General features: G+C 43.6%; 1 protein-coding gene across 3 annotated transcripts in view; it reads right to left on the reverse strand.

Moving 5' to 3' along the window:
• Window positions 1-12,927, reverse strand: part of EXOC2 (exocyst complex component 2) — a 156,927-nt gene extending 144,000 nt beyond the window's left edge. The window contains exon 1 of one of the 3 annotated variants that reach the window (XM_075585813.1): window positions 12,790-12,927. The gene's annotated coding sequence lies outside the window, so the exon portion shown is untranslated. Of the gene's footprint in view, window positions 1-5,054; window positions 5,077-12,789 lie in introns of those variants that run through there. The other 2 variants (XM_075585815.1, XM_075585814.1) reach the window with 2 other exon arrangements.
• Window positions 12,928-13,477: the final 550 nt, after the last annotated feature.

A 13,477-nucleotide genomic window follows, 5' to 3' on the forward strand; every position in this document is an offset into this window, starting at 1 on the left:
AGGATTCTGCTGTTCTGGATTGGCAAGTACCTAAAGGACTAAAAGCTATCCTGGGATTCGCGAATTACTACAGGCGATTCATACGGGACTTCTCCAAAATTGTTGCACCTATCACAGCCATGACAAAGAAACAGGCAGATCACACGAACTGGTCCCCACAGGCCAAAGCGGCGTTTCTGAAGCTTAAGAAGATCTTTTCATCTGCACTCATCTTGAAACACCCCGATCCTCGCCATCCTTTTATCAATGGTGGGTGCCTCCGACATGGGTGCAGGCGCAGTCCTGTCACAGAGAAGCGAGTTTTAGGGTCAGTTACATCCGTATTCCTTTTTCTCAAAGAAATGTACCTCTGCGGAACACAATTACGATGTAGGCAATCGTGAACTCCTAGCCGTAAAAATGGCTCTGGAGGAATGGAGACATCTTCTTGAGGGAACCACCGTACCAGTCACAATACTTACAGACGATAAAAACTTAAAATACCTTGAGGGGCCATGCAGGCTAAACACCCGTCAGACTAGATGGGCACTTTTTTTTAGCCGCTTCAACTACATAATCTCCTACCGCCCGAGTTCCAAAAATGTAAAAGCGGATGCTCTATCATACCAGTTCTCCACAGACAACACCGATTCTACAGACAACGGCCTCATCATTCCCTCATCAAAAATTGTGTCAGCTATTACGATCCTCCATCGTATTCAGAAAGCCCAGAACAAGGTGCCTTCTGGAATAGCGAATCCTCCATCCAAACTTTTCATTCCTCCTTTACTCTGGCTGGGAGGTCCTACGATGGGGACACGAATCTAAACTTGCAGGCCACCCGAGGTTTCAGAAAACATGTGAACTTCTTGAGAGGACTTTTTGGTGGCCAAAATTCAAAATGGAGGTACAGGACTTCGTCTCAGCCTGCAGTGTATGTGCCAAACTAAGGTTCCCCGAACACTGCCCTGTGGGCTTCTGCAACCATTGCCGATACCCTCTAATCCCTGCACACACCTATCTATGGACTTTATTGTGGAACTTCCCCGTCTCAGGGTACGACGACAATTCTTGTTATTGTTGATCGTTTTACGAATCAGGCCCATTTTGTACCCCTTAAAAAACTTCCCTCTTCTTCTGAGATGGCGGACATTATCACCAAAGAGGTATTTCGTCTGCATGGATTGCCTTTACAGATCGTCTCGGACAGGGGGTCCCAGTTAATTTCGAAGTTTTGGAAGGCGTTCTGCAGGTGATTGGGGATTGACCTTCCCTTTTCGTCTGCCTACCACCGGAAATCCAATGGCAAACTGAGCGCACCAACCAATCCTTGAAGCAATACCACAGATGTTACATTAACGAACATCAGAATGATTGGGCAGAACTCCTACCGCTGGCAGAATTTGTACGCAACAGTTTAGCTCATGATTCTCTGGGCTGTTCTCCGTTTTTTGCAGCATGTGGTTATCATCCCCGCACCCTTCCCATTCATTCTCCAGCAACAGGTGTTCCAACGGCTGATACCAGGGCACAGAACTTACAGGACCTTCGGAAGGGGATTCAGGCAACCATTCACTCAGCCACTGAGAGACAAAAAAAGCCAGCGGATAAACATCGAAGGCCATCACACCCATACTCCACCGGGGTTAAATTATGGCTCTCAACACGGAACATCCATCTACACCAATCTTCTGATAAACTCGGACCACGATTCATTGGTCCCTACAATATCGTCCGGAAGATCAATGAGGTGACTTATGAACTGGAGCTTCCCTCTTCATTAAAAATTCCCACCACGTTGCTCGTATTCCTTCTGAAACCTGTGGTGAAAAATCACTTTCCTACTCCGGTAACCGTTGATGGTCAAATTAAGTATGAGGTACAACAAATACTTGACTCTTGTATCTCCAGGAGATCCGTTCAGTATCTGGTGGACTGGAAGGGGTATGGTCCTGAGGAAAGGACCTGGGTGAAGTCTCAAGAACTTCATGCACCAGCCCTAGTCAGGGTGTTCCACTGTCGTCAGCCAGAAAAAACAGGACCTGGTCGCCCCGGAGTTCGACCTTGATGGTAGGGGGGAATACTATAAGGGATCTGTCCGAACATTCAGGATGAATGCTTACACTCATGGGTACTTCTATATATGGTGTTTTATGAAAATCAACTCCAAAATACGCTGCATATATATTGGCATATCCAATGTATTTGAACACTTCTATTTCACAAGACCACACAGACAAATTATATTCCCACAAATATGTAGTCAGCCTTAAGTGACTGTGGTAGTATCTTCTGTCAATAAAGGGAACCCCATATTTGTAAAAATAAAACTCATGGCGATCAGCATCCCACACTGTAATTATATAGATTGTAAGATCATAGGGGCAGGACTTCTCCGAACACAACATTGCAGGCCTATCCTACCTCTAACACAGTTTTAACCTGGTCTCTAATTGTTACATACCCATAATCTTATATTATCTGTAACTGTTCATGAACCGTCTGTAAATTGAATGTATTACCACTATTCATTTAATGCAACCATGTATTATCATAACTCTGTGCCCAGGACATACTTGAAAATGAGAGGTAACTCTCAATGTATTACTTTGTGATAAAACATGTTATAAATAAAATAATTACATGAGAAAATAATGTTGCATTAAAATCGGTCTTGTGCTGCTTTGGCACCCACCACCCCTTTTTCATGTAAAAACATTAACTAAGCAAGAAGAAAATGTATTGAATGTTATATATTTTTTAAAGTGGACAAAATTAAGTTTTATAGTGTGTGACATAGCTCTTCCAGACATAATTCAGATAGCCATATTACATTGCAAAGTTGAAAAATTATTCCCTATTTTTGCATACAATTACAGGCAGTCCTCGGTTATCGGACACAATGTGTTACTCAAAATGGCATTGTAAAGCGAAACGTTGTAAAGCGAACACGTTTTCCCATAGGAACACTGTTTAAATGAAAGGTTCCGTTCCTGAAGGCATTTTTAACACTAAAATACACCAAATATTTTACGCAGGCAATAAGATATGTAGCACACACATAAATTATATAATGTATATACTGTATTATATAATATAACATAATAAATAATATATTATATAGTATAATATTATATATATATATATATACGCTCTTACGACGCTTTGCAATGTTGTTTATGTGTATGTGTGTGTGTGTGTGTGTGTTTGTGTGTGTGTGTGTGTGTGTATACACACACACACACACACACACAACGTTGCAAAGCGTCGTAAGAGCGTTGGATAAGCCGTTTTGTCGTTGTAAAAATGAACATAGGTATGCATTGCATAGCGTTGGATAAGCCATTCGTTGTAAAGCGAAGCGTTGTAAAACGAGGACTGCCTGTACAGTAGATTGCGAAGGTCGCATGACCAAATATGCATATGGTACCAACACCAATTTAGAATTCAACTTTTGGTATGCTCTATAGCAGTGGTGCGCAAAGTGGGGGGCGGGAGATTTTCTGGAGGGGGGGGGGGGGCACGGCTGTTACAGAGGCCCTGTGCTTCCCTGAAGGCATTTAAAATAAATGCCGGGGATCGTGCGAGGCCTGTAACTTTTTACTTACCTTACTTTCCAGCGACACGTCTCCATGGCAACCCGACATCAAATGACGTTGCGTGGTCATGTGATGTCACCATGGCAAGGTGATGTCACATGACCCCCCGGCATCATTTGACGTGGGAGCCGTGCAGGGGTGGGGGGGGAGGGGGCAGCCGGAGGGGAGAGGAGACAGAGGGACGCATGAAGGAAACTTTGTGCACCCCTGCTCTAAGGTCAGGTTTTCAGGATATCCCAGCTTCAACACGACTCCAAGACTGAGCCTCTGACTGAGCCACCAGTGCTCAAGCAGGGACTGATTGTGACACCTGTGCTGAAGGAGGGATATCCTGAAAACCTGACCTGTTGGGGGTCTTGAGGACTGGAGTTGAGCACCCCTGTGCTATGGTACACCACAACACTGACACAGAAATCGCGATCTAAAAATGTATTGCAAAAATGTGACAATCACACTGCCCTATGGTAGGGGTGTCTACGGGGCGTAGGTTACAACTATTGAGCAGTGAAAAAGGCGATTCCTGCAAAGATAAAATACCTGTATCTGTACATCACTTGCACTGTAAAAAATATATATACTATAGCAGGGGGGGTTATTTTTTTAAGCTATAGGGCCGATATGTTTTTTCCAAGGATGTCAAAATCTTACGTAGTTCACGTAAGGTCACAGAGGAAGAGTAATAAAATGTGAAATGATGGCCCTCCATCGCATTGTACGATAGAGCTTTTCTTGGGGTTGAAGTTTTTGCAAGTGGCTACTGATTGTTCAATGCGCAAGCGAAGGCTCAGTGTCTCTTGCTCCAAGCAGCTGAAGTTAGAAAGATAAAAAAAACATATACCTGCCTTGAACATGAGAGGTTGAAACATGCTTGGTGAATATATGTAAAAAATAAATAAATAAGGATCTGTCAATGTATTTGCCATAACAGATCTACAACTGTTAAATTAGGTATGGCTTTTTCATTTCTCTCTCTCAATGATCCACCTTGCATTCCTTGCCAACACTTTCGCCTTCCCTCGGAAAGATAAAGTTCTTCTACAATTTGAACTTATTTCCTGAACCCGTTTTTATTTTTTCGCTTTTTTCTTTCACTACAAGAATTCATAGTCCATCGTAGCTTTTAAGAAAGTCTTTCAAAAAAGAAAATATGACGCAAAAACAACTATTTTCAGGCTACCGGCCAATTAAAGGGTTCAAGTAAACCAGGCGCTCGGCAGTGTTGTTTTAGTTGAAAAAGGCCGAGCAAACAGCAGGCACTTGCTGGTAACGGGAGCGAAAGGAGCCTATTTGTCAGTGCTCTGCAGCTGTGGGGGATTGAAACTGTGGATTCAAGCTCAGGAGAAACACTGGGCACTGATCCGGCATCAGAAACGAATCAATGTAAACAGTGTTGCTCGCTCTCATCGACCCTGTTAGCAGCCTCTCCGAAGGCTGGGGGACCACACACCCGGACCACACAGCACCAGCTGAACTCACTCGCACGCAACGCTGAGGAGCTGTCACTCGGCTGAAGGGCAGGATGGGGAGGGATGAGTGTGTGCAGGCAGAGCCGCCCTCCTCCTCCTCCTCCTACAGTCATCACTGCAGCTGGCTTGTGGTCAGGAGGCTGGAGGATAATGGGAGGAAATGAAGATATACATATACATTGCAGAGAAAACACATCCTTCATGGCCCCTTCTTGTAATGACTTACACGTCCTCCGCTACAAGATGAATTAATATCTGATGAATGGTCGCAGGGCACGCTTTGAAAACATCAATTAACCTTTTATCGGCCACGTCAAAATAGCAGGGGCTGGGGCCTTTGTCATTTGTAGCGTTATGTTGGAAGTGAGAGAGAAAGAGAAGTGTTCAAGTTAAGAGAAATTTCAAAACTAACATGCAGCGGTTTGCCATGCTACTCACTACAAAACATTGGAAAGGCTACATGTCATTTAAATGTGGACTACCCCCCAAAATTTGACAAACACACATCAAATGAAAACAAGTAATAGTTGTGATGGTAGGGGGAAACCGAGCTCTCAAATAAAGGTTAAGACAGTTTTTGGTTACCCTTGATCCGTATAAGGCCTCGGACACGCTTACCGCTGGCGTGCTGAGGCGCGCTGAGGCTCAGGGAAAGCGGGTGCTTTCCCTGGCCTTGCGGTTGCTTACCGCAAGCGCTCTCAGCAGCCGTCACAGGGCGGTCCGGGGGCGGGCGCGTCACTGGCCGGGGGCGGGCCAGTGACGTCACTGAGCTGGTTCGCCCTCATTGGGCAAACCGCTCACGTGACCGGCCTGTTTCGCCGGCAAGCGGGGGAATTTTAAATTCCCCAAGACCTGCGCTTCCGCTCTAATTGCGGCTGTAGGGGCTCAGTGCTGAGCGGGAGCGTACCTCAGCGCGCTTCCGCCAGCAAGCACCTAACATGTCCGGGGCCTAAGGGTCCAAGAGAGTTAGCTCTTGGACCCAGTAACAGTGTACTGTTTTTACATACCGCATGTAATCAGAATATTTTATGTGTTTTTATCCTTCCGGGCATGTCAGTGTACAGGGATTGCTAGGGCATAAGTTTCAATGGGGGTTTTGTGGAGGAATTGTTGTCAGAATGTGCCTAGGTAGTTGGGGTACGGAGTTATTGGTTCTCCTAAAAATGTACCCAGGAAACATGCCTTATTCCTGGATACATGTAGGCACATTGTCCCGGCAATATCTCCCTTTGAAAACGCAAGCGCGACTCACTGCTAACGTTCCCTGCTTCAGCGTAGCCCAGAAAGGTAAACGGGACACAGGGATGAAAAGTGTCCCTGTAACTGAAGGGATCCCTAGGTTAAGGGGGGTACCCCAGTTAATGCCCAGGTAGCCCATAACTTGTATTGGATTTGTGGGTGCTCCAACCGTAGATAAGGTTGTGAGGGGACTCTCAGAGTCCAGTCTAAGTCCAATAGACAGTGTGTGTGGAATAAAGGCGGATAGAAATAAAAGTACATCTTTCTATTCTATTCCCCATACCCAGAGACTTAGGGATTTATTAAAGTACAGTTTATTATTACATTGTAATGTACTGTTGTGTACTGTAAGGCGCTTGGACTTTCAGAACCGATGCCCAAACAGACTGTCAGGGCTAACCCATAGTCGCCAGTATGTCTGCTGGACATCGGATTTCAAAGTAGCCAGAGATGCCAAAAGGTGTGAAAGCCATTTGGGTGGCAGGGAAGGGCACAAGTACCCAGGTCCGGAGGACAATGGCAGTCGTCTGGGCTGCCATTTGTTCTGCCAGACCTAGTGTAGCTTCACCCAGCGGGTGGCATTGAGATAGCCAGGGACGGAGGTGGCAAACGCGCATGTCCCTTGGCAATTCCATATTTCCCACTGACCCGGCTTGGCTCTGATTGGCTACTGAGAAAGTTCCCACGTAATGATTGGCTGCCGAGTTTCAAGAATGAAACTCAGAATACTATAAGAAATGTCTGAGTCAATGAGTTTAGAGTTTCCCAGTAGTAAGAGCGCAGGCTTTTCAAAGTTGCTCTTGCGCTAATAGCAGAGTAACCGCCTTCGATATCAAATCAGGAACGCCTGCCTGCCAGATTCTAAGTCCAGCTTTTTGCGGTCAAGTTCTCAAAATCGAACGTAGTGGTCGCGGCTGGGATTTGATGCCGATTTCGGTTCCAAAAAAATCAGTGAAAGCTCGCAGTCAAGAAAAGTCCAAGTTCTCAGAAGAGAAGGGAGCGGTGGTGTGTGGAACTTCACACAGATTTGGGAACCAGGAGATTCCCGGTCAGGGTAAAACTCTTATTTAGGGTTCCCTACACCTAGGAGAGTCTACTTTTCGACCCCCAGAAACTGTGTTTTTGTCTGTATTTTGTGTATCATAGTGTTTAAGCGAATTTGTTCGAATAAATTACAATTTATTTCATTATCTTGTTTTGCTCAATGAATGATCCTGGTAAAAAGGGTTAAACTGCATGGTCTCCCGTGGCAATAGTGTATTCTGTTTTTCATTTTTTCCTTAGATGTCATTTAATACAGGGGTGCGCAAACTAGGGCAAATTAACATTGTTTTGCAGCTTGTTGAGACAGAGGGTTCATATCCAGAAAATTATACACTTGCCCTGCACTAGAAAAAGATACAAAAGATCAGCAGACACAAAATTCAAGGTGTTAGGCCGAGTCCCCGCTGGCGCTGAGCGCTTTGCGCACTTACCTTAGTCAATGTGGATCGTCACATCCACGCTCACGTTGTGCGCGCGCTCATGCACGGGCACACACTCACCCACGCTTGGGTAAACAAATTTTTTTTAACTTTCAGGCGCGCTCAATTTGCCCGCAATGCCCCCCCGCTCGCGCTTCAGAAATAGCGAGGACACCCGGCTCTCATGCTTGGAGAGCTGGTGACGTCACCGCTCTCAAGCATGAGCGCGGTCAGCGCCAGCGGAGCCGCAGCCTTAGTATAACACCCGAGGAAGGAATAACACCATGAAACGTCAAGCTCTGTCGATCGTTTCTATATTCAATAAATGGTCTAAAAGACCCCTTTTTCACATACACACTTGGTTATCTATTTCTGGATGAAAAACAGAGAGTTAATTCCTCAAGGTTTCGGGGGATCAACAACCCCCTTTATTCAGCTGCAGTTCTGCATTCAAAATCCTTTCATAAATATTCCACAAGTGTTTATTGAAATTGCTCTTAATTTCTCAATTACCAAATGTCAACTGAAGAAAGTGAATGCAATGTATTAATGCTGCTTTTCAGAAATCGGGATCATGGCGACGTTCTTTTAGCAAAATATACGGACCACAATTAGCTCCAACAGCAAAGCATAATAGAGGCCCATAACTCAGCACACTTTAATTACATTACAAATGACATTTTACATTTATTTCCATGACCTCAACCATGATTATGTGATGTAATGAGTAAGAGGAGAATGGCTTCATGTAGATGGGAAGTAACCTGAGGTCTGTTTACTTGAAGTCATATTTTTGGCACATTTAAAAAAATAAATTAAAAAAGTGTGTGTGTGTGTGTGTGTGTGTGTGTGTGTGTGTGTGTGTGTGTGTGTGTGTGTGTGTGTATATATATATATATATATAATATATATACGGACACCATTATATATATTAAAAAAAAATACTCAATATGAGTCCAGCTAGGGAGAAGGAACGGCAGACACTGCCTGGCACTGAGTTTAAAGCAAAGAAACCAGGTTCAATTCCTGATGTCGGCTCCGTGTGACCTTGGGCCAGTCACTTTATCTCCCTGTGCCTCAGGCACCAAAAACACATAGACTTTAAGCTCTATGGGGCAGGGACTGTATCTGCAAAATGTCTCTGTAAAGCGCTACGTAAAACTAGCAGCGCTATACAAGAACAATCAATTATATTAGATGCACAGAATCCAGAGGTACAGTCCACGAATTAACATTTATTGGGGCCAAGGTATTATGAACGCAATTAGCTGTATAAAATCTGCCATTCTTAACAGTCCATTGAGAACATTTGGATATCTTGTCAAAATTAGACATGGAAGCCTATTTCCAGAAACGACATTAAGAAATATTCAATACATAAAAAGCTGGAATTTCTGCAATGTTTTCAAGTCTAGGTTACACTTTAGAATCCCACCCCCTCAAAAAAAAAACCACATGGATATCACCTAGGAATAATGCTGATGCATTTCCCATGGATCACCAGTGCTTCCCATGTATCATTTTTAAATGGCTGCCCCCAACCATACAGAGGCTGATCGCATTCTTCAACATCAAGAACAAAACCCACTTACGTCAGAGAACCACCACTCGTTTGACACTAAAGACACTGATCCACACCTTGTAGCTATGATAAAATCCCTCACTGAGAGTCCTGTCTTCTGAGGTCACGGGACCCCTACCTGCCAGCATGGACATGTCCCAGGAAATGATGCGACCGTTAAACATTTGGCCACCATCCCCCAGCTGTCCCTCCACCTCAACTCACTGATCAGTGACAATGGGTAACACTCATCAGGATGAATGAGGGGAAGTAAAAAGTTTGTACAAGAACTGGCCTTGGGTTTGCTTCCTGTTCTATCCAGTGGAAGATTCAAGCACAAATTTAAACATAACTAATAGAAGAACATAGTTCTGCAGTGTTTGTACATACAACGAATCAATGTACAAACCATAAAGTAGCATGTTAGAGTAATACAGCAAGAAATGTGTACTCTACAATAAAATGTTAAGAGACTCAGCAATATTATTAATATCATACCTGCTTACCTTGTTCTATGTATCATGTTTAAAATAATGTTTCAGAATTTGGCCTAAATGATTGTAAGCTCCTTGGGGCAGGGACCCTTTGTCTCAGTTTGTCTTAATATGCAGGTATTTTGTATGTTATACAATGTTATTGTCCCCCCTCACACATTGTACTACAGGAGGGCTCTATCTCTGGCCCCGGCCATCGCATTGCTCCTAATCTCTGACCCCTCTTCCCTCCACCCCCAGTGCACACTGACCAGTGGTGATGACTTGACATGTCAATAGCGGCCGGTACCAGCATGCCAGATCCAGCTTTGACATGGTTGGGAGCACTGTTGCAGGTGGCAGTCATTACTGCGCACAGGCACCAGAGGGGACATTTTAGGAGCACTGGTTTTATACTATGGGCGATGGAGGGTTATGGTGTATTATGGTTTATTATGGTGTATTACATATATTATGGGTAATGGTGGGGTATATAGTTAGGGACAAGGGTGGAAAAGGGTGTCTGTCAGTGTGTATATGACAGTTACCCGGAGAGAATACCCTCCCTTTCTCTTTTACCAAGCTCTGGCAAAACATATTTGCTGGCTTCTAAGCTTCTTCAGATTATGGGCGATTGTGTGTTAATTAATAATAACTTTAAAGCTGCAGTTCAAGCATTATCCTGCATGTATATTTTTTTTAAATAAATCAGTTCTGTACTATGAAAAAATAGTAGCATTTAAAAAAATAAACAATTTTAAAGACATTTTTAATGTATTCTAATGCAGTGGTGCGCAAAGTTTCTGAGCTGCGCCCCCCTGCCTGGCAGCCTAAGCGCTCACACCAAACCCCCTCCCCCCCCATCCTAGGACCCGGCGTCAAATTATTTATTTATTTATCAAATATTTTACCAGGAAGTAATACATTGAGAGTTACCTCTTGTTTTCAAGTATGTCCTGGGCACAGAGTTAAGACAAATAATACATGGTTACAAATACAGTTACATAAATGAACAGGGTATATATTATATACAAGACATTGCATGCACAGTTAAAGAAAATATATGTTATGGGCGAATGAAACAGTTACAGATCAGATTAAAATGTGAGACAGCCTTAGATTTGAAAGAATTTAAACTGGTGGTGGATGTGAGAGTCTCTGGTAGGTTGTTCCAGTTTTGGGGTGCACGGTAAGAGAAGGAGGAACGGCCGGATACTTTGTTGAGCCTTGGGACCATGAACAGTCTTTTGGAGTCTGATCTCAGGTGATAAGTGCTGCATGTGGTAGGGGTGAGGAGCTTGTTCAGGTAGCGGGTCATGTAATGTCACGTCACATGACCCCGCTGCATCATTTGATGCCACTTTGACGAAGAGCCAGCTGAAACCAGGTAAGATAAGTTACAGAGGCCTCACGCCTCTCCCGGTATTTATTTTAAATGCCTTGGGGAAGAGTGTGGGGCATCTGTAACCACGAGCCCCTCCTAGAAAATGTTGCGCCCCCCCCTGTTGTAATGTAACAGGCATTTGTGTTCCTATAGCAACCATTTACAAAGTCACATTCCCTTCTGAAACAGCATCACCTTTTTGAGCCCTGCCCTCTCTAGCAGTGAACCAATTGAATCTAGTGCGTGCCTGGTCACATGATCTTCCACACAGAACTTACTATCAGTGCAGCAGAAGATTACCCAAGATGCATTTAGTGAACTCCCAGACGAATGTCATCAATCAGCAACTTAGCTAATCACTTGTCAGTGTGTATATTGTATTGATGCACATATTGATTTAACAAAAAAAAGTTTTAAACGGCAGCTTGAACAACAACAATAACTTTATTTCATATAGCGCTTTTTTTTGCCCAATGGGACTCAAAGAGCTTTCCAATTGCAGCACAGTGTGCGGTACGCAGCACATAGGAATTTTTCCTATCAGTCCCTGCCTGAGTTTACAATCTATACTTCTGGTGCCTGAGGCACAGGGAGATGAAAGTGACTTGCCCAAGGTCACAAGGAGCTGACACATGGTGTTGAACCAGGTACCCCTGATTCAAACTCGGTGTTATTGCTTACAGAGTCAGTGTCTTTACCCACCTAGTCGCTCCTTCTCCCTAGTGATGGTTTGTTATAAAGTAATGAGTCTGGGGAGTTCTGGTGTGTTATATTGTATACTATGGGTGAATTGAGGGTTATAGTGTGGTATATATGTCTATAGTAAGGGTTACAGTGGGCTTTGCTTTGCACTATGGATGTGACAGCGTCCAATCAGACCTGTCCATTCAGTGCAGGTCACAGACACACAGCTCTCTGCTTGGCCGACATTGGTGTCATGGAAACAGGCCACATATAAACCACTACCTGTCAGCTGTCACTTGCGAAGACAGTCACAAGTACCAGCAGAGGATATATAGATATAAATATAAAATCCAAGATAACCCATATGATATGGTTGTGTATATATAAATATATATATTTAGAGTGTAAGCTCTTTGGGTCAGGCCTCCTTATTGAGGTATATTGTTATTTACCTGTTGCACGTATTCCCATTGTTTGTAATGTATTTACATGCTATTGTAAAGTTGTAAAAAAAACTGCATGTATTGTTGTTGTTGTTTTATAACATACAAAGTAATACATATATATTAATATACTATCATTTAAGGTAGCATTGTATGGTGTGATGCTGTGCACAGGTAAATGACAAGCAAAGAATTGAGAGAGTAAATGTATATACCATTAATTGAACATTTGTATGTATATCAATGTGTGTGAAATAGCTTCTAGCACTTGTTATATATATATTGTTTATCGTATATATTGTACATGAATGACCTTAAATACACACACATATGTATGTATAAATAAATAAATACAGATCTGTTGTTTACACCCCACGCAGTGCCCTCACTCCCTGCATACTGTGCACACAGCAGTACATAGTATCCCTCGTCTCCTCCTGTACCTCTGTCTGTATGCTGCACACAGCAGCACACACTGTCCCACCTCTCTTCCCGTACCTGTCTTTCTCTCTGTGTCTCTATCTTCTCCTCCCGGTAATGGCGGTGCCGCTGCTCATCCAGCGCTCGGAGCAGCAGCCAGCCATGTCTGCCAGCAGACAAGAGCAAGCGAGCTCCGAGCTACCCATTGGACACGTGATCAGCAGTGAACATGGGAGGATTCCAGGGCAGCAGCAGCAGCAGCAGCAGCAGCAGCAGCAGCAGCAGCAGCAGCAGCAGCAGCAGCAGCAGCAGCAGCAGCAGCAGCAGCAGCAGCAGCAGCAGCAGCAGCAGCAGCATATCATATTATATCTAATTTTCATCTTTTTGTTTCCAATAATACAGATATATTAGACGTCAGTATAAAATAGTACAATATGTTAATGCATTAATAATTAAAGCAATACCGAATATGAACAATGCACGTGATCATACAATAAAAATTAATAAATAACCTTATTGTGTTTGTAATTCGTCAACCATGTCATCTGTTGACTGCTACTTTACTTTAAAGAATAATAGCATCTTAACAACAAAATATGCTCAGAAACAAGCTGTGTTGGCCTCATTGGTTGAACCGCGCAAATAAACAGATGGATAGCGCATATATAATATATGTTTGCCGCCACAAAGAGGCCTCAGTGATGGCTATCCGCAGCATGTTTCCAAATGCGTACTTGGCTAATACTCTTCCGGGTTCTGCGAGGGT

This window comes from Ascaphus truei, chromosome 2, assembly GCF_040206685.1.
Source record: "Ascaphus truei isolate aAscTru1 chromosome 2, aAscTru1.hap1, whole genome shotgun sequence".
NCBI lineage: Eukaryota > Metazoa > Chordata > Amphibia > Anura > Ascaphidae > Ascaphus > Ascaphus truei.